This window comes from Theropithecus gelada, chromosome 7a (assembly GCF_003255815.1).
Source record: "Theropithecus gelada isolate Dixy chromosome 7a, Tgel_1.0, whole genome shotgun sequence".
NCBI classification, from domain to species: domain Eukaryota; kingdom Metazoa; phylum Chordata; class Mammalia; order Primates; family Cercopithecidae; genus Theropithecus; species Theropithecus gelada.
The window spans coordinates 45,298,794-45,325,551 of NC_037674.1; the positions used below are offsets into that span (position 1 = coordinate 45,298,794).

At 49.2% G+C, this 26,758-nt stretch overlaps 1 long non-coding RNA gene across 1 annotated transcript in view; it reads left to right on the forward strand.

The window, feature by feature from the left end:
• The window catches only part of LOC112627928, a 96,737-nt gene that overhangs the window by 48,154 nt on the left and 21,825 nt on the right, over nt 1-26,758 (forward strand). The window contains exons 2-3 of the long non-coding RNA XR_003120247.1: nt 13,823-13,831; nt 24,456-24,620. This is a non-coding gene — a long non-coding RNA (uncharacterized LOC112627928). The remainder of the gene's footprint in view (nt 1-13,822; nt 13,832-24,455; nt 24,621-26,758) is intronic.

Below are 26,758 nucleotides of genomic sequence, written 5' to 3' on the forward strand. Positions count from 1 at the left end.
GAATCCATTTTTAATGGTGATGACTTCTTCTATATCCTTGCTGGTTTTCTGTCTGGCCATTCTGTAAATTGTTGACAGAGGGATAGTTAAGTCTCAGATTTTATTGATAATTTCTGTTTCACATATTTTGTATCTTTTTATTTGGTGAATTCACATTTAGTATTGTTAGGTCTTGGTAGATTGACTCTTTTTTTTTTTTTTTTGAGAAGAAATTTCACTCTGTCGCTCAGGCTGGAGTGCAATGACACAATCTCGGCTCACTGCAACCTCTGCCTCCCGGGTTCAAGCGATGCTCCTGCCTCAGCCTCCTGAGTAGCTGGGATTACAGGCACCCGCCACCATGCTCGGCTAATTTTTGTATTTTTAGTAGAGATGGGGTTTTACCATGTTGGTCAGACTGGTCTTGAACTCCTGACCTCGTGATCCACCCACCTTGGCCTCCCAAAGTGCTTGGCCTCCCAAAGTGCTGGGATTACAGACCTGAGCCACCATGCCCGGCTGCAATTAATGCTTTGACACAACAGTTCTATGTGCAGACTTAATTTTTTAGATGTTTTAAATGCTAGCCATGTCCACTATTCTTTTTATTTTTTGAGGTGGAGTCTTGCTCTGTAGCCCAGGCTGGAGTGCAGTGGTATAATCTTGGCTCACTGCAACCTCTGCCTCTTGGGTTCAAGCAATTCTCCTGCCTCAGCCTCCCAAGTATCTAGGATTACAAGCATGTGCCACCCACGCCTGGCTAATTTTTGTGTTTTTAGTAGAGACAGGGTTTTGTCATGTTGGCCAGTCTGGTCTCGAACTTCTGACCTCAGGTGATCCGCTGTCCAAAGTATTGGGATTACAGGCGTGAGCCATTGCACCCAGCCAACGATTGTATCATTACATAATGTCTGTCTCTGTCTCTGGTGGGTTTTATTTACTCCAAAGTCTACTTTATCTGATTATTGATATAGCCACTCTTGCTTGCTTTTGAATATATATATGTGTGTATATATATATATATATTTCATTTGTTAAAAAACTGTCAGCTTGCTTTTGTCATTGTATTAGTTTGTTCTCCCACTGCTATAAAGAAATACCTGAGACTGGGTAATTTATAAAGAAAAGAGGTTTAATTGACTCACGGTTCCACAGGCTCTACAGGAAGCATGGCATCATCTGCTTCTGGGGAGGCCTCAGGGAGCTTTTACTCATGGTGGAAGGCAAAGTGGGAGCAGGCGTCTTACATGGCAAGAGCAAGACCAAGCTGGGGCAAGGGAGGTGCTACACACTTTTAAACAACCAGATCTTGTGCGAGCTCTGTCATAAGAACAGCACCAAAGGGATGGTGTTAAACCATTCATGAAGAATCCACCCCCATGATCCAATCACTTCCCACCAGGCCCCACCTCCAACAATGGGGATTACAATCGAACATGAAATTTGGGTGGGGACACAGATCTGAATTGTATCAGTCATTATATTTGAAGTGAGTGTGTTGCAGCAGTGTTTAGTTGGGTCATACTTTGTAATCTATTCTGCCAGTCTCTGTCTTCTAATTGGTATATTTAAACTATTTACATTTAATTTGACTACTGATACGTCAGAGTTTAAGTTGATATTTTATTTTTTGTTTCTTGTTTGTTTTCTGCTTCTGTTTGTTATTTTGCCTTCCTATGAGTTACTTGAACATTTTTGAGGATTTTATTTTGATTTTTCTACAGTGTTCTTAAGCATATCTATTTGTATAGGATTTTAGTGGTTATTCTAGATATTATATTATATATTCATAACTTTTTACAGTCTACTGGTATGATCAGCTTACCATCCAGATGAAGTGTGGAAAACTTCATATCCCTTTATATCTCTTATCCATTCAAAACCACATTGGACAGTGTTATACCTGTTGCTTCAACCATCAAACATAAATTATAAAACTAAATAACAAAAGGAAAGTCTATTGTTTTCACTCATATTTGTGCTTAATGTGTTCTTTATTTCATCCTGATATTCCAAGTTTTCTTCTTAAATAGTTTCCTTTCTGTTCAGAGAAATTTCTTTAGTTATTCTTTTAGGGTAGGTGTGTTGTAAACAAATTTTCTCAGTTTTCTTTATCTGTGAACATCTTGATTTCTGTGAATATCCTTCATTTTTGAAGGACAGTTTTGTTGAGTGTAGGATTCTGGATTGACACTTCTTTTCCCCCAGCACTTGAAAAATATTGTGCTGTTTCTTCTGGCTTTTATGGTTTCTGATGAGAAATCCACTGTCATTTAGTTTTTCTTCTATTAGTAAGGCGTCATTTTTCTCTGAATGCTTTCAAGATTTTTTCCTTGTCCTTAGTTTCCAAAAGTCTTGTCATAGATTTCATTGGCTTTATCCTGTTTGAGATTCTCTAAAATTTAGGAAATTTTCAGCCATTATTTCTTCTAGTACTTTGTCAGTCCTGCTCTCACTTCTCCTTCTGGAATTCTGATGACAGAAATTCAAATATATTTTGCTATAGTCTCACAGGTCTCTGAAAATGTGTGTGTGTGTGTGTGCGTGTGTGTGTGTGTGTGTGTGTGTATTTTCTCTTCGATTTTCTGATTGGGTGATTTCTATTATTCTATCTTCCAGTTCACGGATTCCTTCCTCTCTTCCCTCCATTCTGCTGTTGAGCCCAATCACTGAGTTTTTAATTTTGGTTATTATACTTTTTAATTCTAACATTTCTATTGGTTTCATGTTTATATCTTTTATTTCTTGACTGAGGCTTTCTATTTTGTCATTCGTTTCAAGCATGTTCATAATTGTTATTGAAGCATTTTTTATGATGACTGCTTTAAATTCTTTGTGAGATAACTTTCAATCTCTGTCATTTCAGTGTTGAAATCTATTGTGTTTTTTCATTCAGTTTGAGATCTTCCTTCTTGATATGATGAGTGATTTTTAAATTTACATCTGGATATTTTTCATTACATTATGAGACTCTGAGTCTTATCTTAAACCATCTGGTTTAGCTGGTTTTTTTTTTTTTTTTTTTTTTTTTTAACATTGCTTTAGCTGGGTGGGGATTGAACAGCGGGGAGACTACTGCTTTGTCCCTGCAAGGTGTAGGAGTCCAGGTTCTCCACACAGTCCTCATTGATATGTGAAAAGGGATTCGTCATTGTGCTGGGTAGGAATGGGAGCTCCAGCAGCCTCCACTGATAATGAGGTGTGGGTTACCTTGTTATTGCTGAGCCATGGTAAAAATCTTGACTCTTCACTAGGCCTCCCCTAACACCACCTCAGTGGGATGGAATGCCTCCTTACTGCCAAGTGGGATAGAAGTCAGGCTCCCCACTTGACCTTCGCTGGCATGGGAGACGGTGGGGCCATGATGTTTTTCTAGAGTGAAGCAGTTATCACTTGAATGTTTTCTGTCTCACTAGGCTGCCCCTTTACTTGTCCTTTGGCTAGAGAGAGTAGGCTTTATTTGGAACTTTTTTTATCTGCACCAGTTGGAGTTTCTAGGGTGTTGGCTTCTTTAGCTCTAAGTCTAGGATGTGTCATGCACAAAGAAAATCCAAAGAACTCATCATTATGCAGTTCTTTGAGTCTTTTTTTTTTTTTTTGAGACGGAGTCTCGCTCTGTCGCCCAGGCTGGAGTGCAGTGGCCGGATCTCAGCTCACTGCAAGCTCCGCCTCCCGGGTTCACGCCATTCTCCTGCCTCAGCCTCCAGAGTAGCCAGGACTACAGGTGCCCGCCACCTCGCCCGGCTAGTTTTTTGTATTTTTTAGTAGAGACGGGGTTTCACCGGGTTAGCCAGGATGGTCTCGATCTCCTGACCTTGTGATCCGCCCGTCTCGGCCTCCCAAAGTGCTGGGATTACAGGCTTGAGCCACCGCGCCCGGCCAGTTCTTTGAGTCTTAAGGTCCCTAGCCTACCTGCTTTCTATCCACCTTGCAAGAGTCTTCTTATATTTATTTTGAATATAATATCGAGGGCTTCTAGTTGTACATAGGAGGAGGAATAGAGAAAAGAACATCTACTCCATCTTGCTGGAAGCAGAAGTAGATCTGGCCTTTACTTTTAATCTGCTGAGCAGTTCAACAAATCTTGTAAGTGGAAGCCCAAAATTTTAGGTAGAAAAATGTTGTTCCAGTTGAAGTGGTAGTGTGGACTGAAGCCCTGACCACTAGTCTTCTACCCCCAGTAGCCCTCTGAAGTACTTCTCAGAGGTCCTGGGGTTCCACAGAGAATGCAGGTTGAAAACCAGAGCGTTAATTGACCTTTTCCTTTCCTACAATGTGGGACACAGCCATGAAGAGAGATTGGATGAGGACCTGGGCATGGGGGTCAATTCGGACCAGCAGTAAATGTCTGGCTACTTCCCAAGTGGACCCCTTTTGCCCACAGGAGTCATCTGCTCTTTTATTTATTTATTTAGAGACCGAGGCTAATTTTTGTATTTTTAGTAGAGACGGGGTTTTGCCATGTTGGCCAGACTGGTCTTGAACTCCTGACTTCAAGTGATCCACCTGCCTTGGCCTCCCAAAGTGCTGGGATTACAGGCGTGCGCCACCGAGCCTGGCCTCATCTGCTCTTTAGCGTGCACTGAATTGGCTTCCTTCTCTTCCCTTTCTCACGTCCACACTCCCTGACTGACGCGTCCCGCGGTTACCTCTCAAACGAACTACTTTCCCTCAAATCCTTGTCTCAGGGTCTACTTCTGGGGGGAGCCAAACTTAGAAGCATACAGATTTAATCAATGTAATCAGTGCTGTGTGTGAGAATGATGGTGGTGAGCTGACTTGGAAATGACAAATAAGACCAATCTGTCTCCATGGCACCATCCTCTGAGTGTATTTCTTGTCATCATTTCAGACCCAACTGTGTTGCTACCGGCACCGGCAGTGCCCTGGGACCCAGGCCTGCTGTGCAGAGCAGTGTCCTCCCACCCCTACGGCCTGCCTCTGAGATCACGCTGGTTACAACAGACAGTGGAACCTTGGCTCGGAGATATTTGCCAAGGAGGCTTTCATGTTTTCGTTGTTTTGGTTTACTCTGAAAGTACCTGTTCTCAAAGCTGTGATTGAAGAGAAGTTTTCCAGTGCTGTGGGCTGCTTTTCTGTCTTGGATCTTGACCCCTGGCTCCCTGCTGGGGTTTATCTTTGCTGTTGGAGGGCTCACAGGGACACCCTGCAACCAGGAATCCCCACTGCTCTGCTCTGAGGCTGAAGCAGGAAAATGAGGGACCCCAGGCTTGCCTGGTCCTGGAGATTGTCCGACTGCACTTGGCAGAGCTCCTCCCCAGTTCAGCTTGTTCATTCAGCCTTTGCTCTTTTGTACCGTAGGTGAGGAGCAAGCAGATTCCTGAGTCTGCTGAGATTTCCTCCCTGCTCTTAATCCCAAAGAGTGGCTCTTGTGGTGGAATCTCAGGCTCTGGGAGCAAGCTGTCCTACAAGAGGTGACTTCAGAGAATCTTCATGTCTGATCAATAAATAAACAAACAGACTTTGTTAGGGAGAGATTTAGGAAGGAACTGTTGAAATAGAAAAAGTGTTCTGACTATGAGATCTGCAGGCATCACAGACGTAAGATAGAAAGAAGCTTTTCTTGTGTAAAAAGGGAGTAAACCAGGCTAGAAAGAACAGGCATGGGGAAGGGAGGTGAAAGGGGGTGACCCTGGGACAGTAGATGGGAGAATGTTTTACCCTGAGGCTAGCCTGTCTCTGGAAGGGCATTAGGATGGGTGGCCTGCTGGCTCATGCTGAGGGTAGGTAAAAATTCAGGGGCCTAGGTGAAGGAGAGAAACTTAACCCAGGTTTGGTTAACGTGCCTTTTGTTCCAGTTAATCAGTGGGAGCAAAACAGTTAACGATTTATGAGACAAAGAAGGGGAATTTAATGGGTCCGAGTCTGGTCTTGTCATGGGTAAGCAAGGGGGCACCTGAGAGTCCTATTCAAGTTATAAAGAAAGGATGCTTCATTGCAGTAAGCCTTTCCCTGGAACCCAAAGGTGTGGAAGGATTTCTTTAACCATCATTATTTTCCAGAATCACAGAGCTCAGATAAAATTCAGCATTGTCCGTCCCAGCTTGGGACTTGAGTTGCAGCCTGCAGGCAATAGACTAGACCCAGCATTTCTCCATGAGGACGAGATCCCCGTGGGAGCTGCTCTCACCTGGAGAGAAGCTTCCTCCCTGGGTGTGGGCCAGGGCTCCAGGGGCTTTTCAGGCCATGGCAGTGTTGTTGGGCGCTGCTCATAACTCAGAGCTGAGCTTCCCTCCTCCCACCCTCCTACCCTCCCAGCTCCCGGCCGCCCCCTTCTCCGCCTGCCACACAGCTGTTTTGCCAACATCATTGCCTGATTATCTTTCAAGTGGCTTCTCAGAGCAGATGTTCCCGGCTCCTTCCTGCCTCGAAAACAAACAGGCGCTGTCTCTCCTGGGGAAAATCCCTCTGCTGCCACAGCCTCTTCTTGAGAGGTTCGGGGATGTCTGTGAAATCTCTCTGGGCTGCTCTTTGCCAGGAATTTGGCTCTGGATGGATGGCAGGGACTCCTCAGGCCTTTCAAGGTGTGTGTGGCCCCTCGAGGGGCATTGGGAGCGGGGAAGCACACTTTTAACAGAATCAAATTCCAGTCTGAGTGAAGCAGGGTGGTATTTCCTTCCGTCACTGTCTCTCCGTTTTATTTAACCTTTTGAAAAACACCATCTTTGATTCTGAAAGACCCTCTGAGGGGGTTGTCCTTAGTTGGGAAGCCCTGTTTGTTTCTGATAGCCCCACCGACAAGATGTTGTCAGGCTTGCTTTTTGAGGTTTGTATTATGAAAACAATAGGTTTTTGGTTTCCATTTTATGAACATGAAAGTCTAGTATAAAGTTGAATGTGTCTTTTAAAATATGCTCATCTCATCTCCTTACCCACAGTGACAATCAGGGCTCTTCATGGCCCCCAGGCAGCTGCTTACAGGGTGGGCAGGATAATCTGGGTCACACCTGAAAGGCCCTCTTGCCTCTCCAACCTGCTGTGTGCAAAAAATTGCGCCCTTAGCAATTCACTTTTTGGAGGGAAGGCTTGAATGCACAGGTAATACATACTGGCCACAGCCTGCAAACTACTCTGGCAGAGGAGGAGAGAGACACAGGCTGGGGCATGCCTGGGGAGGGAGATGGGGCATTGGGAAGACTGCAGCAGTGAGATCTCTGTGGAGGAGAGGGTCACCTGAGGATGCTGAGCTGGGAGGTAGGAAGGCAGGAAAAGGAAGCCCTCCTGGTGTGTGCAGAGGAATGCTGATTGCCAGCATTCCTGCTCGCTTTGGCCCGCCCGAGAACTCTGGGAGCTGGTAGCAGACAGAATAAAATCACATGTGAAATATGTTTGAGGGTCTGTTCCCAAGTTTTCCACTGATTTGGGATGACGTCCTTGCTTCTGTCCATTCTGGAATCCCCAACCCCTCCCTGACTTTGTTGCCAGAGTATCCTCCTCTGTCACACTCAGTCCTGTCTTACTCCTCTCTGACTCATCCCAGCATTCCCCTGGAAGTGTGCACGTGGCCGCATCTCTTGGTTCCTGTGCTCATTGTGCTTAGCAGATAGACTCTGTTGATCACCTAGTCCTGATTTGCCCCTACTCTGTTGGCCTCTGAGGTACCACCCTCTCCTGATTTCCGTCTTACTTCTCTGCCTATTTCCTCTCTTTCTCCTTTGCTGGTTTTTCCTCACTGATCTGCAAATATACAGATTTCTCAGTGATAGGGCCCCTGCCCTCCTCTAATCTTTTCTTAGACCAGTGTTCTACACATGTCAGATAGCATCCAGACACCCTGGGGTGATTGCCAAACATATAGACTCCTTAGCCCCATCTCTAGACATCGTTTTTGGGGAGCCTGGGGGCCCAGAAATTTGCATGTTCAACAAGCACCCCAAAGATTCCAAGACAGTTCTGCAGTCTGCACTGCACTGCCGCATGATTAAGACCATCCAGTCCCAAGGCATCGCCGAGTATTTACCTGCCGACAACTCCCCATTTCACATCTCTGGCTCCAGGCTTGTATCTCCAAATCTACTTTACATCTCCATTTGGATGCCACCCAAGTATCTGAACCTGAGCATCTCCAGAAGGAAATCCTTGATTTTCCTCCCCAAACCATTTTTCCTTTGTCCAATCGCTAGAAATGAAGGCACCAACCCCCAGCAGATCCTCCAGACTTCCCATTCTGCCAGTCCTTTGTCCAAAACATTAACAAATCCTGCCAGCCATGTTCATCTTCAGAACACTTTTCTAACTGGCTGCATTTCCTTCCTCTGGTACCACTGCCACTCTACTCCAAGCCACCTTTATCACTGCCCAAATGTCTGCAGTGGGTGCCTAAATGGTCTCCTGCCCTAACTCATTCTTCTGCACCAGCCAAGGAGGAAGTATGAAACACACAGCAGCCCCTGTTTCTCCCTTTAGTGGCTACTCATTGTACTTAGAATGAACTTCCCAGGCCCTGTGCTATCTGGCCGCTACCCACCTCTCCCCCTCGTCTGTTGTCACTCTGTTTCTTGCTTCTTGGGCTCTGCTCATGTTGAACTTCTTTCTGTTCCCTGAATGGGCCAAACACTGTCCTGCCTCGGGGCTTCTGTACATGCTGTTCCTTCTGCCCAGAATGCTCTTCCCTGATTCTTTAAGTGTCTTTGGCTCCTTCTTATCCTTTAAGTTGGAGTTTCCTGACTTCCTTGTTATCCTATTATTTCTTCCATCCTATCATTTGTGATCATGGCAATCTGTTTGTTCTTCCATAGACACTGATAATTTTAACTATACATGTGTTAATAATTACTTATGTCTTTTTGTTCCTTTTATAAGACAGTGTGTTCTATGAGGGCAGGGACTATCCTGTTTTCCTTACCTAGCGCAGAGTAGCACTTGACAAACATTTATTGAATGAATGAAGTGAATTTCATTTCATCCAGTTATGTACCATTTGGCTCCAGCCCTGTTATCCTAATCCTATTGCATTCTATTCTGTTCAGACCTGTTCATATCTGTTCTGGCCTGTTGTGGTCTGTTGAATCCTATTCTATTCTGCTGCATCCTGTTCTAGTCTATTCTGTCCTGTTCCATTCTGTTCTGACCTGGTCTAGTTTACTCTGTCCTGTTTTATTCTGTCCCATCTTGTTCTATTCTGTTCCAACCTGTTCCAGTCTGGTTCAATCCGCTTTGTCTGTTCCATGCTCTCCTATTCTGTTCCATTCTAGTTTGCTTTTTTCATCCTACTTCTTCCTATCTGTACCATACTATTCTTCTTGCTTCTATTCCATCACATCCTTCCCCAATTCACACCATTTGCTTGATTCTCATTGACTTCATCTCATTTAGTCCCTCTCCAGCATATTTCACCCTGGCACTTTCACTTTCTTCAAGCTTTTTGGAATACCTGCTTTGTGCCCAGTCTCCTTAGAGGGATCCATGAGATTATGAGAGAAGGAAACATCATCTTGGGCCTGAGATGACCCCTCCAAATGGTGAGCAAATGGCAAGAGGGGAGAGATTGACATCGGGGTCTTCGCTGACCTGTGATGGGGCGTGCTTGGTTAGGATGAGGAGGCAATGGCATGAGAGGAAGCAGGGAATGGGCCCTGGAGTGTGGGTGATGCACCAAGGACTTCAGCATGGGAAATTTAAGCAGGAGGCTGGGGCTGGGGCAGGCAGAGAGTACGAAGTAATGGGAGATTGAAGTGCAAAGGTAGGCTTTTCTCTTTCTGTGGTTGACTTGATGCTTTGATGTTTTCAAAGAAGGACACTTCCATGGTTTGGAAATGACTGATGGGACACCATCTAGTCTGCTGCCATCAGGACATCAGGAGAAGCAGTGTTGTCCAGTGGAATGGGAATTCGTGTGCAGACTGCTTAGTCTTTTTGAGTCGCGGTTCCCACATCCGTAAAATGGTCATAATAACACCTACCTTGAGTTTTGTGAATATAAATAGCTTAGACTCCTGTGCAGAGGGTTGACAAGCATTCAACCCAGCGCCTGACCTATTATAGGTGCCCACACAATGTTCACCCTCTTCTACCTTGCCACTGATCACTCTAGTCCACTCTGATGTTACTAGGTTAGCTCTGAACCTCAGTTCTCCCTATTGTGAAATGGAGACAGTGTGAAGCAAGCAGGAAGTATTAGAGAGGCTCTGTAGAATTGTGGTTTTGAGCTTGAAGGGCCTGGATGCATGACAAATATTTGTTGATTGAATGATTGATTATAGCTCCCTACACCCATCATAATACTTTGCGTGGAGGTGGCAACACACAGCAGGTACCTAATAAATAACCATGGACTTGTAACAAATATAAAAAGAACCTGAAAGAGTAGAAGGTGGGTGACACCCTTTCCAAAGCAGACCAGACAGGTAGATGCTGGGACTGAGTTGATGAAATTTGCACCAAACCTCCAAATATATTCAGAATCAGGGAATTAGGAGACAACGGAGGAGGCTGCCAAAAAGAATTTATCTTGGAAGTGGAGCTTGGGGAATAGCACTAATATTTTCGGAAATTGAAACTCCAACCATGAAATTGCCTATCATTTATCATACATGGTCTCTCAAAGGGGAAACGGGAAAGCATTTAGTCTTATTGCTTTTTAAACACATGATTGCTGAGCATAGCCATCCAGGCTGAGGTTTTAAGAGACAATGTGTCTGAAAGAGTCTGGCCAGCAAGTCCCTCCAATCTAATGCAAGGCTGCTCTCTGCAGACTCTCCTATGTCAAGCACCCTGAACCACGCGTGGAGAGGGTGCAACCCAGGCCAGGCTTGGGTGACTGGGTGTGGTGCCAATTCTAGCTTTCATAGAAAACTCCAAGTCTGAATTTTCCCCCAGCTCCTTCTTGATGCCCAATAGCTATCTTATTATTAAAATCATTTGCACTTTTATTTTCAAACTTCTTTGGAAAGGGTCCCACTGATGGCTTCCATTTCCACCTCTATATTGTTGCTTATCAAATTTCTCTCTCTTTCCTAGACCTACTGGGGATTTTAGGCCTCCACGTGCAACTACCACCAAGGTCTTTTCACCTGAAATACCCATGGGTTCATCAAATGCAGCATATTTGAACTGTAGACAACATCCTCTCAAGTTTCCTGGCTTGGCAAAGGACATCGCTGTTGCCCTGAGAGCTGGAACAGACTCTGAGGCACAGAGTGACAATCGCCCACATGTGTCAGCAGTTTGAAGGTGGCATTCTCCTATCACATGGTTCATCATAATTGATCTCCCAGCAAGGGGCAGGTTGAGAATATCCACTAGTGGATCTGAGGTCAGCGAATAGGAAAGGAGGCTGGGGGCTTTCTGGAGCAGCTCTTATACAGTGAGCCCAGTGTTTGCACTTGGACTGATGTCTGTTTGAAATTGTAAGGGAGACAGGAGGTGGGCACAGGCTAAAGTCCTCTCAAGCTACCCTTCTGCTCCCGATAACCTTGTAAGGAGAGCAGGGAAGGAACTGTTAAATTGTTATTACTGTCCATAGATGAAGAACCTGAGTTTGCAAGAGACTGTGTAACTTATCCAAAGCCGCAAAGCTAGAGGTGGTGTCCATGAGATTCCCACCAGGCCTCCTGATGACCAGCACTGTGTTCTTTCTCCTGAACAGAGAAGTGCCTAGGACAATGGTCAGTATACTTGACAGTGAGTCAAAAGATATGAGTTCTCACTCCTGCATGGCCATTAAAAATACCTAACTACTGCCTGCTCTGCAGTCCTCGGGTGGGCCCTGGGAAATGGGGATGTCTATGAAGCAGCACCCCGTGGGGCTCTACGCTCTCACCTCTGGCTACAGTGACCATCTCTGTGCTGATGACATCCAGACCCTCATCTTTAGCCCCATCTGTAGGACACCTCTCTTGGGAAACCCTACAGGCACCACTAAGTGAATATGTGTTTTGGGAATTCCAAGTTCCCTCCTGGAAATCTTTATCTCGAAACCTCATTTTCCCACCAGAAAGGCTCTCAAGTTAGGTTTCATTGATTTTCTCTCACATTCCTTCCAGAACCACCACCACAAATGGTTATGTCATGAATGTGCCTTTGCAGTCTGTGAGACAACTGTTGATTTTTGCATTGTCCGGCATGCTATCCAGTCCCTCTTGTATAAGGATCATTAAGGCAAATGCCTGCTATAATTGAGTCCTGGCCAGGGTTGAGGATGGGCTGGACACTGAGATCTCTGGAAACAACAATATTTTTCCTTTTGTTAAACATCCAAACTCAAACATTTCCCTTCATAGCTTGATTACCAGAAAGAGCAGACAAAATGAAGTGCTCCATCCTAGCCACTGTATTAGCCACATTGTAATATATATTTTTCTTTTTCTTTGTACATGTCAATTTTTTTATTGTGGTATGCTGCCCTGTGAGCAGGAGGGAAGAAACCACAACATGGATGGTGGAGCAGGAGGGGAGTAGGCGCTGGGGGCCCTGTGTGGGATGAGAAGTTTCCATTCCATTCAAAAGGTGGTGGAAGCCACTGGAGGGTTTTAAGCAGGAAAGTGGCATGGCCTGATTTCCACTGTACAAAGCTGATCCTGGCTGGCTCGTGGTGAGTGCATTCGGAGGGCAAGAGTGAAGGCAGGGGCCTGGCCTGGGGGGTCCACCCTCCTTTAGCCTAGAGGCACCAGTTTCTGTAGAGATGCCCATTGGCCTGGCCCTTATGGTCCCTTCAGAGCCCAAACATTGCTGGAAACTTTGCCCAGAAATGTGATGCCTGGGGTCACTGAGAACACACCATGCCACCTTTGCCTATCCATTTTGCAGATGAGCAGTATACACCCAGAGAGGCCTAAGGCTGCTTAGCTCTAAAATCATGGCTCACTCACCCAGTGCTTCTAATGTGGGGCCTAATCACTTGTGGTTAGAGAGGGAGCCCCACATTCAGTCAGGAAGGGGTGGGGGCTGCAGGTAGGGGAGGGCATCACTGATGCCCAGGAGAGAGACTTTAGTCCAGCAGTGAGGCAGTGCTGGCCCAGATTGGGATGGCTGTGGGGAGAAGGAGGAATGTGGACAGACTGGGACGTGTGTTGGGGGTGGGATGGTCAGGGACTTGCTGATCGCTTGGGTGTGGGGGATGAGGAGGGGAATTCGAGCTAACTCTGGGATATTTTGCTTAAGTACCTGAGTGGGTGGTGGTGTCGTTGACAGAGGTGGGAAGTCTAGGGAGCAAGGAGGAGGAGCAAGTTTGCAGGAAAAGCTGAGTTTGATTTTAACCATATGTATAATTTTGAGATGGCTCCTAGTCATTCTCCTGCAGTTGAATACACACCCTCGGAGTTCCAAGAGGTGGCCAGGACTGGAGATGGAGGCGTGGAGTCAATGACAGAGACCTGGTATTTGATGCAATTGGATGGGATGAAGTTATCTTGGGGCCATTGGGAAAGAAGAAAAGAAAGAGGCCCAGGGATTCACCCTGAGATTATCCTGCACATAGAGGCTGGGACATGGGGCAGAGTTGGCCAAACAGACTGAGAAGTAGACAGGGAGTAGGAAGAACGCCAGGAGAAGGAGCAGTGGAGGCCAAGTACAAAGCATTATAGGAAGTGGGAAGAGCTCCTGAATCAATCACTGCTGAAAGGCCAAGTGAAAGGAAAAGAAAGTGAACTGGACACTTAGGGGTCAGTGGTGACATGATGAAGGCTGAGTCAGCTAAGCCATGGGGACAGAATGCCCACTAAGAAAGTGGAGGCAGGAGGTGCAGATGATTTTTTAAACACTTTTTGCAGTGAAGGGGAGCAGAACATTGAGATGGAAGCTGGAGAGAGAAGTGGAGCCCCATGGAGCTGTTCATTTATCATGGGAGATCCTGGGGCAACCTGCTATGGATGACCTAATGGAGAAAGAGGAGGTGATGTGCAGAAAGAGGAGGTATCTATGGTTCAGATGACAGAAGTGGGATCCAAGACCCACATGGAGGGAATGGCCTTGGGCAGAGCAGTGGCCTTCATCCACAGGAGCAGGCGGGAGGCTGCCAGGTTTCACGATGGGAAGATGACTTTTCTGATTGATGCTATTTCCTGAGCAAAGCATGAGGCAAGTGAGGCTGGGGGTAGTGAGAGGTGTGCGGAGAGGGGAAAGGCTGAGACAGTTGCTCTGGAGAATAGCGAAGTGCAAGACACTGTAGCAGTGCTGTGGAACAACACTAGTGCCCAGTTGAGATTGCAGGCTATGAATTTAGAGGAAGCCAGTTTGTGTTTTCTCTACCTTTATTTTGCTGTGTGGGCGCAGGCATTGAGTAGGTGGGTAGTTGGATTTAACCCAGGTTGAGCATGATCTTTAAGTATGAAGAAGTAAGGGGAGAAAAGAAGATGAAAGATGGATGTAATGGCAGAGGGCTGATGGTGGTGACAGAGGAGGGTGAGGGGTGGGAGGGCTTGGCGAGGCAGAGGGATCGCTTGTCATCTGCAAGGATGACAGGTGGTCGCCCAGTGGGATGCTTGAAGTGGAGATTGTGTGGATGGTGCCGTTTTCATGATGGTACCAAATGTGATGCCCGTGGGAGTAGGTGGGGAGGAGGGTGACAAATGGTTGGACCATTCTGGTAGAGGAAGAGAGAGGCCCCAGTGTTGGGTGGATCTGCAAAGTGGATGTTGAAGTCACTAAAACTGATGGTAGGATGGGGGTGGGGAGGAGACAGGGCAGATGTGTCAGTTAAGTCTGTGATGAATGTGAGGTGCAACCCATTGGGGCAGTGGTGAGAGGTAAAGTCTACGGACATGGATTCAGAGAGGATGGCACTTTGAAAAGGAAAGGGAGGGCAAATGTTTTGGGAAAGGCAATCCCAGGGTCTGTGGGGGCGTGGGAGAGGAAACGGGGAACTGGTGTGTTGGGGGCAGCCGGGTGTCAGTTAGGGAGAGTTCAAAACAGAGGCTGAGGATATGGGCTGCTTGTCATGACAGGGTCTGAGTCTCCAGCACAGAGAGGGGGTACTATTCCTGGAGGCTGGAGGTCTCAGTTTCTGTGGGAGGCTTAGATTCCTCATCTCTGTGGTTTCAAGTTCCTCAGAAGCGAAATGGTGTCATGGTCACTTTTGAGTGGGTGATAGGATGCTACAGGATGAGGGGTGTGGGCTCAGCCCTGGACTTGCAGGAGCTTTCTGGCTGTGCCTGGGCTGATGGGCGTGGAGTGCCCAGCCAGGCAGACCCACCAGTTGGTAGTGGGAGGCTGATGGCCTCACTTGTGGTGGGAGGCCCCGCCCTCCACGCTGTCCAAGTTTCGCAGGTAAGAGATGAAACACATTTTGAGGGCGATTGAGCACTGGACACCGTGCTGTGGCTTGGCAGGCGCCCTCAGCACAGGTGTGTGGGTAATTGTGTTACATAGGAAGATGCACAAAACCACCAGCCCTGAGCTGGCCTTGGGGGGCAGGAGCAGAGAGGGACTGGGCAGAGGTGGGACAGGGACATTACCTTCTTGCAATGGGAAGACACCTCAGGGCACAAGCTCAGGTTGGCAAGAACATTTGCATTTCTTTAAACAAATGCCAGAGAGATGGGGGAAATTCAGCCTAGAGGCACCAGTTTCCATAGAGACGCCCATTGGCCTGGCCCTTATGGTCCCTTCAGAGCCCAAACATTGCTGGAAACTTTGCCCTGGAATGTGATGCCTGGGGTCGCCGAGAACACACCACGCCACCTTTGCCTGTCCATTCTGTGGCTCAGCAGTACAAACCCGGAGAGGCCTAAGCCTGCTTAGCTCTAAAATAATGGCTCATTCGCCCAGTGCTTCTCATGTGGGGCCTAATCACTTGTGGTTAGAGAGGGAGCCCCACGTTCGGTCAGGAAGGGGTGGGGGCTGCAGGTAGGGGAGGGCATCACTGAGGCCCAGGAGAGAGAAGAGGCTTCCTGGAGGAAGCAGATCTGAGCAGGACCCGGGAGGATGAGCTGCGTTTGGGGAACTCTGAGGATAGGCAGGGCTTTCCTGGGCGAGGGCATAGAGTGGACAAAGGTGTGGCAGTGGAAGAGCCAGCATGTTGCCGGGACAGTGAGGTGTTTGCTGAGTCTGTTTTCAGGCTGCATAATTAACTGTTCAACTTGGCTGCTTTTGCATGGCTGGATTTAGGTAACCTCTTAGGCTGCCGTCAGCCCGGCTACCTTCTTTAGACTCTAAGCTTGTTGGCTGGAAGCGAAAAGAGTATTCATCCAGTCTGCCCAGGTGGTCTCACTTAATCTTCTCATTAGCTCCTAGGAGCAGATGCTCTTGGCTCCATTGTGCAGCTAAGGAAGCTGAGGATCCACTGAAGGCTGAGAGTTTGACCCGTCCCTCCCACTGCCTACAGGACTATGGACAGAGCTAGGAGCATGCGTTGTGCACCCCTGACTGAGCGTCCAGGAAGAGAAGAGTCTCAGATAATCCCAAGGGCATCCCCTCAAAGTCTGATGGTCCTCTGCTCCTCTTTGGGGTTGTCTTGTAGAGCAGCAGGAAGAGCTATGAAGTCAGAAGCCCAGTCCTGCCCCACACTGGCTGGAGCACCTTAGACCAGCCAATTCCCTCTCTGCCTCTGTTGCCCGATCTCTCGCATGAAGGGTTGGGCTGAACAATCTCCAAGTCCCTTCAGCTGTGTAAGCTGGGGCCACTAAGCTTCATTTTTTTTGCCTCCAGCCTGCTCGAGGCTGAGAACTTGGTTTGTGCCTGCCTCTGGCCTGCCTTAACCACGGATTCGATGCTTCTTGGGTCTCCTCTTACTCAAACACGTCAGAAGCTGAGACCTGTCTCAACATAACCTCATATCAGGGGGTATTGTCTCAAATGGGCTCACCTGTTGGTCCGAGCCTCATTCCTTATGAGCCTTTTGAATCTGCATTCCCCATTGAAAGCAGACATTCACCCAATCAGGCATGTGATAGATCCGCTAGGGCTCTGACACCAGCAGCTGCCATTGACTGAGTGCCTGCTATGTCAGACACATGCCATATTTTGCATCTGTACACTCTTCCTGCCAGGAATAGAGTTGTTTCCCTGTTATGCTGTTGACAAACTGCGGCCCAGAAAGGTTCAGTGACTTGACTAAGCTCTTACGACTTGGAGGTGGAAGAGTGGGGTTAGAACCCAGAACGCTGTGACTTCAAAGCCTGGGCTTCTGCCATGTGACATATCAGTGAGATGTCCATCCCTGGCTGGGCCCTAGGATCCAGAGACATCACACCAATGACCCTGCCTGCCCACAGGGCATCCTCAGCAGCTCCTCCTCCTCAAGCCTAGGAGTCTATAATCCTGGGCTATTCCCTTCCTGGGGCCACTCCTCAGAAAGGGCAATCAGACCCCCTGGGTGGTCTTTCTGTGGCATTGAGTGGACAGGGGCCTCCCTCTCTGGCTTGGGCAGGCAGGCGTGTGCTACTGTCGTCTCTAGGCAGCCATCGGATGAATAACTGATGGTGATTAGCTCAATCATAACATCGCTCATGCCATGCATAAGTGATGAGCCAACTGGTGCCAGGCCGCGATGAGAGGCAGTGGGCACCCCCACCTCACCCCCCAGCCCGGAGAAGCCACCACCGCGCTCCCTCCCTGTGTTATCTGGCACATCAAGTGCTGCGACAATGAATATAGATTGACCTTATTATAGCAGCCGGCTGCTGGTGCCAGGCGCAGCCAGGCATACTTTGCACAAATTAAAGGTGTCAGCATGTAATTTACGGTTCATGGTGAATAGGGGTGGTGGGGGTCGGGGAGGCACTGAGGCAGGTAGAAAGGAAGGTGGGCTGGCTGCGGGGCTGGCACCAGGAGCCCAGGCGCTAATGAAAGGAGGCACAGCCGAGGTGTCATTTTCATCCCGCTTTGCTCATTTTTAGCTATTTCTTGCTCAAGGGGGGCAGCCCCCTCTCCTGAGCTCTCCCCGACATGCTCTGTGTGCATGTGTGCGTGTGTGTATTTTTCAGTTAAATTACTGGTTTTACCTGAAGAGCGTAAAGTAGGTGTGCTAATTTACGGCGCGGCAGATAAAGCCGCAGTGTGCAGAGCTGTCTGGGAAGCCTGTGATCCGACATCATTTTACTAACACACCCGAGAGCAGCTTGACACATAGAGTCGGGCCTGTGATTAAAGTTGTAGTCTTCTTTCCCCCTCCCTCTCGCTTCTCCAACACGGAGAACAGATTAAACTCTAAGTAATAGATCTCGGTTTTCTTGCCATCCCACTGATATACACAGTACACAGTTTGACACAAAGAGTAAGTTATACATCACAAACAACAGCCTCTGCTCTTTACCGCCCAGAATTAATTTTCCATTTGCTACGCTTCCCTCCTCTCCAAGCCCATTTTCCTGTCCAGCAGGGCTCTGTCCTCTCTTGAAAAGGCAGGGGAGGGGAAGTGCAGGTCGCGCCTGGAAGAGGTGGCTCAGGACCGAGAGTTTAGCCCCTATGGTTTAAGGATGAGGAAACAGAGACCTGGAGAGAAGCGACTTCCTGATGTCGCCCTTTGTGTGTGTGGCAGTGGTGAGGCTGAAACCCATCTTTGGGTTGATGAGCCAGGCCCCACCTCCCACGCCCAGGCAGCAGAGGCTGCCCGAGGAGCTGCTTGTTTGTCTTCCCTGCTCTTCCCTGCCACCTGCCAGGCAAACTGTCTCTGCTTCTCTGCCCCGCTCTGTGCCCCAGGAGGGGACCTCTAAGGGCCGCCCATGCCTCTGGCCACTGCCTGGGCTTGGCCAGCGGGAGACACCAGAATGCGAAGCAACAGTGCGAGGAGAGAGGGGCTGGGCAATTTCTCCTCTGCTTCTCCCTCTGGGATGCCTGTCTCTGGGAAGAGCTGCCTCCCTCTGTGACTGCCCTACTGTGGGGTGGCCCCTCCTTCATGGATCCCACTCCTGCTGGGCTCTGGCCATGACATGCTGCCCTGCCCTGCAGGTGTGGGCTGGGGACAGCTGTCAGCTGTTCTAGTCCAGGAGCCTCCCCATCCCTTTTGGATTTCCTTACCCCTGCCCACCTCAGTCACCAGCCCCTCCATCCATGTCTCTTCATTTGAGCCACCTGGGGGGAATTCCACCCCGAATGATACTGGAGTGGACCCATTCTTTACTGAGGGCCTGTGCTGGCAGCCATCTGCCTAAAGGCACACATTGGGAGAAGGGGTCCAGACCTCCCAGGGTAGCACGTGTCCCTCTGGGAGAGTCCACCATTCACCCAATTTGCTTTCCTAGCCCTGACACCCCTCCCCAGGCCCCGCGGGAAGTGCTTTGTACACCACCTCAGGGGAGGCTCACATGTGGCCCTGTGAGGCAGGGTCTGGCTAGGCCCTCTACGGGATGTGGAAACGGAAGCCCAGGGAGGCTGGGGTTCTTCCCTAGGGTCACCCAACCTTGCACAGCAGAGTCCAGTTCCAAATGGGGGCCCAGCCGGCTCCAGTGCTGAGCAACTTCCTCTGTGCTGTGTGGGAGGTTCATCTTGCTCACGTAGCTCATGTAGAACACACACACACACACACACACACACGTGCACACACAGGCACAAATGACTAAGTGCTTTTAAGGAGCCATAGGAGAGTATGGGCAGGGAGGCAGGGCCAGAAGTGAGGAGGGTTCGATGTGGCAGGTAGGGCTGGGTAAATCCAGGAGGGCATTTTGGAGGAGGTAAATAAGTCCTGGAGATGACTGGATGCCGCATGGAAGCATACAGCCAGGAGCTCTCTAACCACACCTCAGTAGACTGGTTGCACTGAATCACCCGGTTGGGTGGGGTTTAGGGGTGTGCTTTAAAATTAGACTCCCAGGCCTCATCTCTAGCATATCGAATCAGACTCTCTGGGGGTGCAGTCCAGGAATCTGTTTTGTTTTGTTTTGATATGCAACTAATCACGGGAGCCACAAACCCTTCCCACTTCCCCATTTCACGTGCTGGGGAAGTATGTAAAGGAAGTACAGAGAGGCCTAGGGACTTGCTCAGGGTCTCACAGCACCCAATTCCAAAGCCAGGGCTGGCACCCAGGCCCCTTGGTTCCCAGCTCAGTGCTCATTCGACTGCTCATTCACCCTCGGGCTTCTCAGTGGGCAGGGTGGAAACACAGCTTCCCTAGATGATGGTCTCAGCCTCCTCCCCCCGCCTCAGCCACCCTGCAGCCGGTTCTCAAGATGGCAAGTGGGGGGTGGATGAAGGTGGTGGCAAAGCGAGAAAGCGCCTGGAATAACACGACATTTTGAAATGTGAATCACTGGCACTTTCTGTTTTCTCCTGTTCCCTCTCTGCACCCTCCCATTCCCCGCCCCCACCAGGCACTCTCTGAGCTGTAGGAACGCTAGGCCTGGACATCCACCCAGCGTGTGGAACCAGCTGGGGAAGCCACCTGCGTGCAAGAGTGGGTGGAGTCTGAGATGAGAGCAGAGACTAGGGCTCTGGGCCTACTGCTGTCCCTTCTTAGCTGTGTGACTTTGGGCAAGGCACTGCACCTCTCTGGACCTCAGCGCTGGGATGCTCACCATAAGGCTTGTCAATACCTTGGGCTGCCACATGGTGGGGGGTGGGGGCCCTGCAAGACCTACTCTCTTCTGAATCCCTCTTCTGCCCTGCTGTCTTGACATTCCATCGCTCGTGTTCCGGTCTTTTGAACCCTGAGTAACGGGAGCCCAGGACGGTGCTGGTGGGAGGGTGTTGGGAAAGGGGGAAGCTGGGGAGGGGCAGGTAGGGCTGCCCAGTGGAAAAGGGGCCATCCAGCTGCTGAACGAGTGTCTGAACTCCCACCCCCAGACACTTCCTCCACGTTCCCTCGACTCAGGAGCTAATGATTCAGAAACAGAGGTCAGCTCCCGGCTCCGTGTTGACATGTAGTTGCAGGGCAGAGCAAGCCAATGGTACCCTGGGCCTCAGGGGGCTTGTGCCCTCTGTGGTGTGAAAGGTCGTTGGGCATTCCTTAAGTGCCTCCAGTGCCAGGGCTTCCCCTCAGGCACCAAGGAGTGAGTTGACTGTGTGTGTTTGTGTCCCCATCCCCAGATCAGACCTGACTCACCCCATTTCCCCGCAGTCCAATACAGTGCTGGGTGCACAGCAGGGGCCCCAGGGACATCCCTGCGTGGAATTCATGCTGCCTGGCCAGGACCTCCTGAGCCTCAGCAGGCAGGAGCCTTGGTCTCAAGAGGGTTGCCTTTGGGCAAGGCTTTTTTTCAGGCCCTCAGTGACCACATTTCTAAAATCGTGGTAGTGGCCAGGTTCATAGGCTGAGGAGCTCTTTCTGCTCTCCCTCGCCACAGGGTCCCTCTGCCTCAGCAGGAGAGCAGGCCAGAGTGCAGTCTGAGTGTGAGGCAGATGTGCATATGCAGGAATTCAGACAGGGCTGGCACATAGCCCCTGCTCAGTTAATGTCTATGAGGGGAAAAAAGGAGGAGGAGGGAAGAGGCAGAAAGAGGGTCAGGCTGGTGTGTGCAGCCCCATCAGCTGGCTCTGTGCCCATCTGATCCCTCTTGACCCTCCAGCTGGCTCCTGCCCACCCTCCTCTGCTTCCTCCTGTGGCCTTTTCTCCTCCTCCTGAGAAGAAGGTGATGCTGGAAAAAATGGTGGGGAGGGTACTGGAGAAACTCCCTAAAAAGTGGAGTTCTGTTCTAGAGACTAGGGAAATTGGGCTATACGTCTCCAGACCTCCCTTTCTGAGGAGCCCTCCATATAGCAGGAGGTGCTCAAAGCTGAGTGTCACAACCCTGAATGAACTTGGCAAACGACCTAACCCTAACACCCCATTGACGGCGTCCCAGCTGTAGACCCCTGTCTGGCTAGGAGGGACAGTGTTTAGTTTGCCACTGAGAGAGGGTGGTGGTGTGGGGTGGGGCTGTAAGAGAGTAATGCACCCCAGGAAGTGGGAAGCCAAGAGTGGGGAGAGTTCCATGCCTAGGAGCTCAGGGCTCATTTGTGGCTGCTCACGCTCACCAGGTTTTGTCACCTGCCACTGGCTCCTAACCATTGATTAAAAATAGTCCTCTGCTTGCCCTTACATGTGACCAACCTGTGGTCAGAGCATCCTACCCAGGCTGGGGTTGGGCTGCACCAGCATCCTGGCCAGCCCTGCCCCAAATGAGACAGGAAGTGCTCTGAAGTGCATCTGTAGCTGATGGGGGCCATGGTGGGGGGAACCCTGCCAGCAGCTAGCTGGGAGAGTTTGGCTTACCTTTCTTAGTGTTTGCAAGGTCAATTTCTTCCTCCTTGTTACCTGTCCCTCTTGTTTCTCTTAAAGGCCATCTGGAAAGAGGATATGGCTCAGAAGCATTTTTGTTCTCTCTCTGGACCTGAACACGGTTCCCCAAGGGTATATCATCTTGGCTGGCATGGTGGGTGGAGAAGATACGGGGACAGGGTGGACCCTAGCTTAGAATCCAAGCCACAGGGGCTTTAAACTCAAGAGAAAAAATCATGGAGAGCTACAGGCAAGTCATTTTACCAATGAAGAAGCGGCTCCTAGGGAGATGAAGTGACTCATCTAGTGACTTCAAAATAAAAAATTCCCATTTCACAGGTGAGGAGACAAAATCATAGAGGCAAAGTGTGACCTGCCTAGGGTAATACCACAGTGGCAGAACTCTGGCTGGACCCAAATCTCTGGGGTCCTCGCTTCCTTCCATCCTGCTGGACAGCTCTATGTGTGTGATCTGTTGATAAATTAGTTACGCTTATCTCCATTTACAGATGAGGAAACTGAATCTCAGAACAATGGTATACTTGGCAAATAATGACACCTTCAGCTCTGCTTGAGATCAGACGCAGCAAGTCCAGTGGAGGCCCAGGTTGCATCTCCTCTAGGAAACCTGTCCTGACGATTCCAGGCCACGTGGAGTCCTTCCTTCTCCAAAGTCTTACTACATTTATTTTGAGGAATAGAAAAATAATGCTAAGAAAGAAGCAAGGAAGCATTTGTCCAATGCTCCTGGCATGCTGAGTACTCTGTCAGCACTCACGGGTGCCTAGGGACCACTTTGAGCAGAACTCAGGATGACGCTCATTCTACAGGTGAGGAAACTGAGGTTCAGAGGGCTCAGGTCCCAACCCATGCCTGTCTGACTCCCAAGTTCAATGCGCTTTTCTCCCTTTTTCAGCCCCACATTCTACTCCCCTAGAATCATTTCCTGAGGGCTTTCTTGTCTCTGCAATTTGGCTGTAAGTTCATCAATCATTGAGATTGGGTCCCTCCTTGCACCGCATGCGGCTGACCTGGGCCTGACCTCGGCAAAGGGTCGGCACGGACTCTAGGCCTTGAGAAGGAGGCAGAGAGGGGGCAGAGGGAGCAGGCCGGCTCCAACTCCCCCCTGCCACTTCCTAGCGCAGTGAGGGCTGTTAGTTTATTTCTCAGAACTTCAATTTCCTCATCTGTAAAATGGGGTGGTACTAACCATGGAGTCTCAGGCTCGCTGAGTGAAGGTGGAGTAAGGTAAGGAGCTTGAGTGTCAAGAGCCCAGTGTGAAGCCTGGCACATAGTGGGTATGCAATATGAACTGCGATTACTCTTGTCAGCCTGCTCATTTCGTGGGGCATCTCTGGAGTGCCCTCTCCCCTACAGCAACTATGACCCAGCCTTCCTTTCCTGGAGGAAGCCTGCCTCTCCCTGGGCCCTGTGTATGTAGGGGCTGGATCTGGCTGATAGGCACACCGGGGACTGCGTTTCTGTGTCACTTTCTTTGGGTGGTGGCTGTGAACACCGCAATCTCTGTGTCCCTGTCCTGCCTCCACACTTTGTTAACCCTGAGAGCTGAGGGTTTGTTGGTGCTTCCAGACGCCCAGAGGGAGGACAGGACCTCAGCTGTGACGCTGGTTTCCCCTGGCTAGCCTGCCTTGAGCTAGGGGGAAAGCCTTCAAGATGAGCTCCTAGCTTCACAGCCCAGCGGGGGTGGGTGGCTGACTACAGGGGCAGAGCACCGTCCAGGAGGTAGTCGCTGCAGACATGCTGCCAGGCACATCTCAATCACCACCAAAGTAGCAGCTGCCAGGCCCCCTTTTGATGGAAGAGAGACCTGGAGGTGGGAGAAGAGAGCCTCCCAAGTCAGGGAGCAGGGGATGGGATGGGGTGGGCCATCTGCATGATCTAAGCTTCCAGCTTAGTTCTCCCAGTCTTTAGTCTTAAGTGGCAAGGGCTCCCTTGGATGCTCAAACCAAGCAGATATCTCGAAGGGGAGTTTGGACCTGTCTGGGGCAGCAGTACCCATGGGTGGTGTTTTCTCTGCACTGAGTTATAACCTGGCTGTACATACAGCCCTGCCTACATCCTGCCCTTGCTCCCTCAGCCCCAACCACTCTGCACTTTCTTCTGTCCCTTGAATAAACTAAGCACGTTCTTTCCCCAGGCCTTTGCTTCGACTGTTTCCTCCTCTCAGACAGCTCTTCCTTCTGACCTTATGCAGGGCACCCTTTCTCATCAAGACCACCCCGCTCATGGGGGCCCCCATTCCCCAGGGCAGGTGACCCTCTTATATGACCTTCATGGTCCATAACTCCAGTGGGAATTATCCTTATTAGATTGTTTCTTGCCTCTTTTTTGTCCTCCCACTGCAATGGAAACTCCTCGGGAGTCTGGATGCTTAATCTCTGCTGAGACCCCGTGCCTTGCACTGAAGGTGCTCAGGAAATACCTTCTGAATGATCAGAAGCCCCTGCCATCCGCTAAACTGCATCTGTGATGACAGAAGCCAAGGAATGTGAGGTTCATCTAGAGAGCTCTTGTGAATTTTCCAAGGGTATACACGACCTAGTTCATTAGGTCCCAGGATAATCCACGGCCACTCCTTCGCCCAGCACAGGGGAAAGTATTGAGACCTGGAGAGGGGCAGGATCACCATGAAGGTGACACACCTGGCTGGAGGGGCAGTAGCAGGAGTGTGGCCCCTTCTGAAAGCTGCAGGCTTATGAAACAAAACATAAGGAGAACATGTATTCGCCTGGACGTGGAGCCTCGGCCTCACAGGTCCTGACGGGGCCAAGACCCCTATGGTAAAGCCCCTCCTACTTGCAAACAAGGACGCTGAGACCCAGGGAGGTGCGTGGCTGATCAGAGCTCCCACCACAAATTAGAAGTAGTTTTCAGATTGTAGATGCGTCTGTTTCTTCGTGTGCCAGGCGGGTGGGGAAGTCAAGCTTGCCAATGTCCACAGGGGCTCAAGGGGTCTCAGATGAGGATCTCAGAAAGGATCCTGAGGAGAGAGGGCCAGGTTGCCTAGAGCCCCTCTGTGGAAAACCCTGGTCAGGGGTCAGTACAAGGGAGGAGAGAAGAGCAGTGGTCTCAAAACTTTACAATTAAGAAAAAAAAAATCAGACCACACAGTCATCAATACATGTATATATATATCTTTGTTTATTCACTGTGTACATTCAAATATAATATTATGTATGAAAATTGTGCAAAAATAGACATTTTGAAATGAGATTTCAAAGCATATGTAACATTTCTGTTATTTTCTTCCCATGACAGTCGTGCCCAGCCCTGGGCATTAGGACACTCCCTTTACAGAGTACTCTTTAGGAACATGTGCTTTGGGGCCCAGCAGACCTGCGTTTGAATCCGGGACTTTCTTGCCATTATCTGTGGCTTTAGGGCAGCTTCTGGGACACAGTCTCTTCCTCTGTAAAACGGGACACTAATTCCTACTTTGCTATATGGTTTAAATGAGGTAATACTTAAACGGTGCTTGGTACTGGGCTTGGCAGCCTGGAAGAGCTCATATATGGTAACTATGGTGATTATTATTACCAAGATCGGGCTCATCCTTGTTTGCTAAAATTAATGAAACTCAACTCTAAATACCATGGACCTGCAGGCTTGTTTAATGAGCTGCCACATCCTCACCAGAGATGCCGGGTCATCGCTGAGTATAAGCCTGGAATTAAGATGACAGTTTCCCTTGGCTGAATACGATGCCCCCAGCATTGATGCAGATGGACCTGGAACCTGGCTAAAGAAAGGCCAGCTGGGCGTCCCCGAGGATGGGGCTGAGAGGCCGGTCAAATTTCAGCTTTCTCTGTGTTCCTTTTAAAATAATTGAAGTGTCAGCTTGGGTTCACGGGCTGGTCACAGTTTCCATCCCTCCCTAACTTCATAAGGCAAGTCCATGAATTATACAGTGCCGGAGCAGACGGTGCTAAGTAAGGATGCATCACAAGCCGGGCTTAATAAGGACACTCCAGCTATTCTTGGAAGGCATTTGCAAGTCAAAAATATGGTGCATGGAGATCTGATGTCGACTTCACATTCTGAAGATTTCAGCTAGGTCAGCATTATTTTATGTTAAATCCCATCAAAACAAAAAATAAAGAAATAAGGAAGTGGTATAGTACATTGTTTTGCTTTGTTTTTAATTTGAACTTTTTGGTAATAACACAAATGGTCAAATTTGCCTACTTCCTCCCACACACCCCAACCCCATCTCCCATTCCCACACCCCCTCTAAGTAATGTCAACACACATTCTCATGGACTCATATGGTGTGGGTACATTGCCTTGCTGTGGAATTAGGAAGTATTCCTACCATTATAATTTTGTGCTAAATAGTGAGAAGATAAAAACTTTCCTATTTTCTTTCTTTTTTTCACCAAGCTTTCTCATGACCCTTACTTGCTCTTTTCTATAACATGTCCACGTGTTAAAAACTCAGCCATTTATCAAAAAAAAAGGGACTGACATCTATTTAAGAAATTAAATTGCGCCGGGGGATAGGAACCAAGAACCATAGTAAAAGCTGGGAGGCTTTTCTCCTCTACTCCAGGAGGGTGGCATTTCATCCAAAATGCCCCAGGAGGGAGGGCTGACCATTCTGGATGGCTCCTTCGTCACTTCCTGAGAATCAGCTGCCTCCGTCGGAGATGCTGGGCCCTGTAGTGC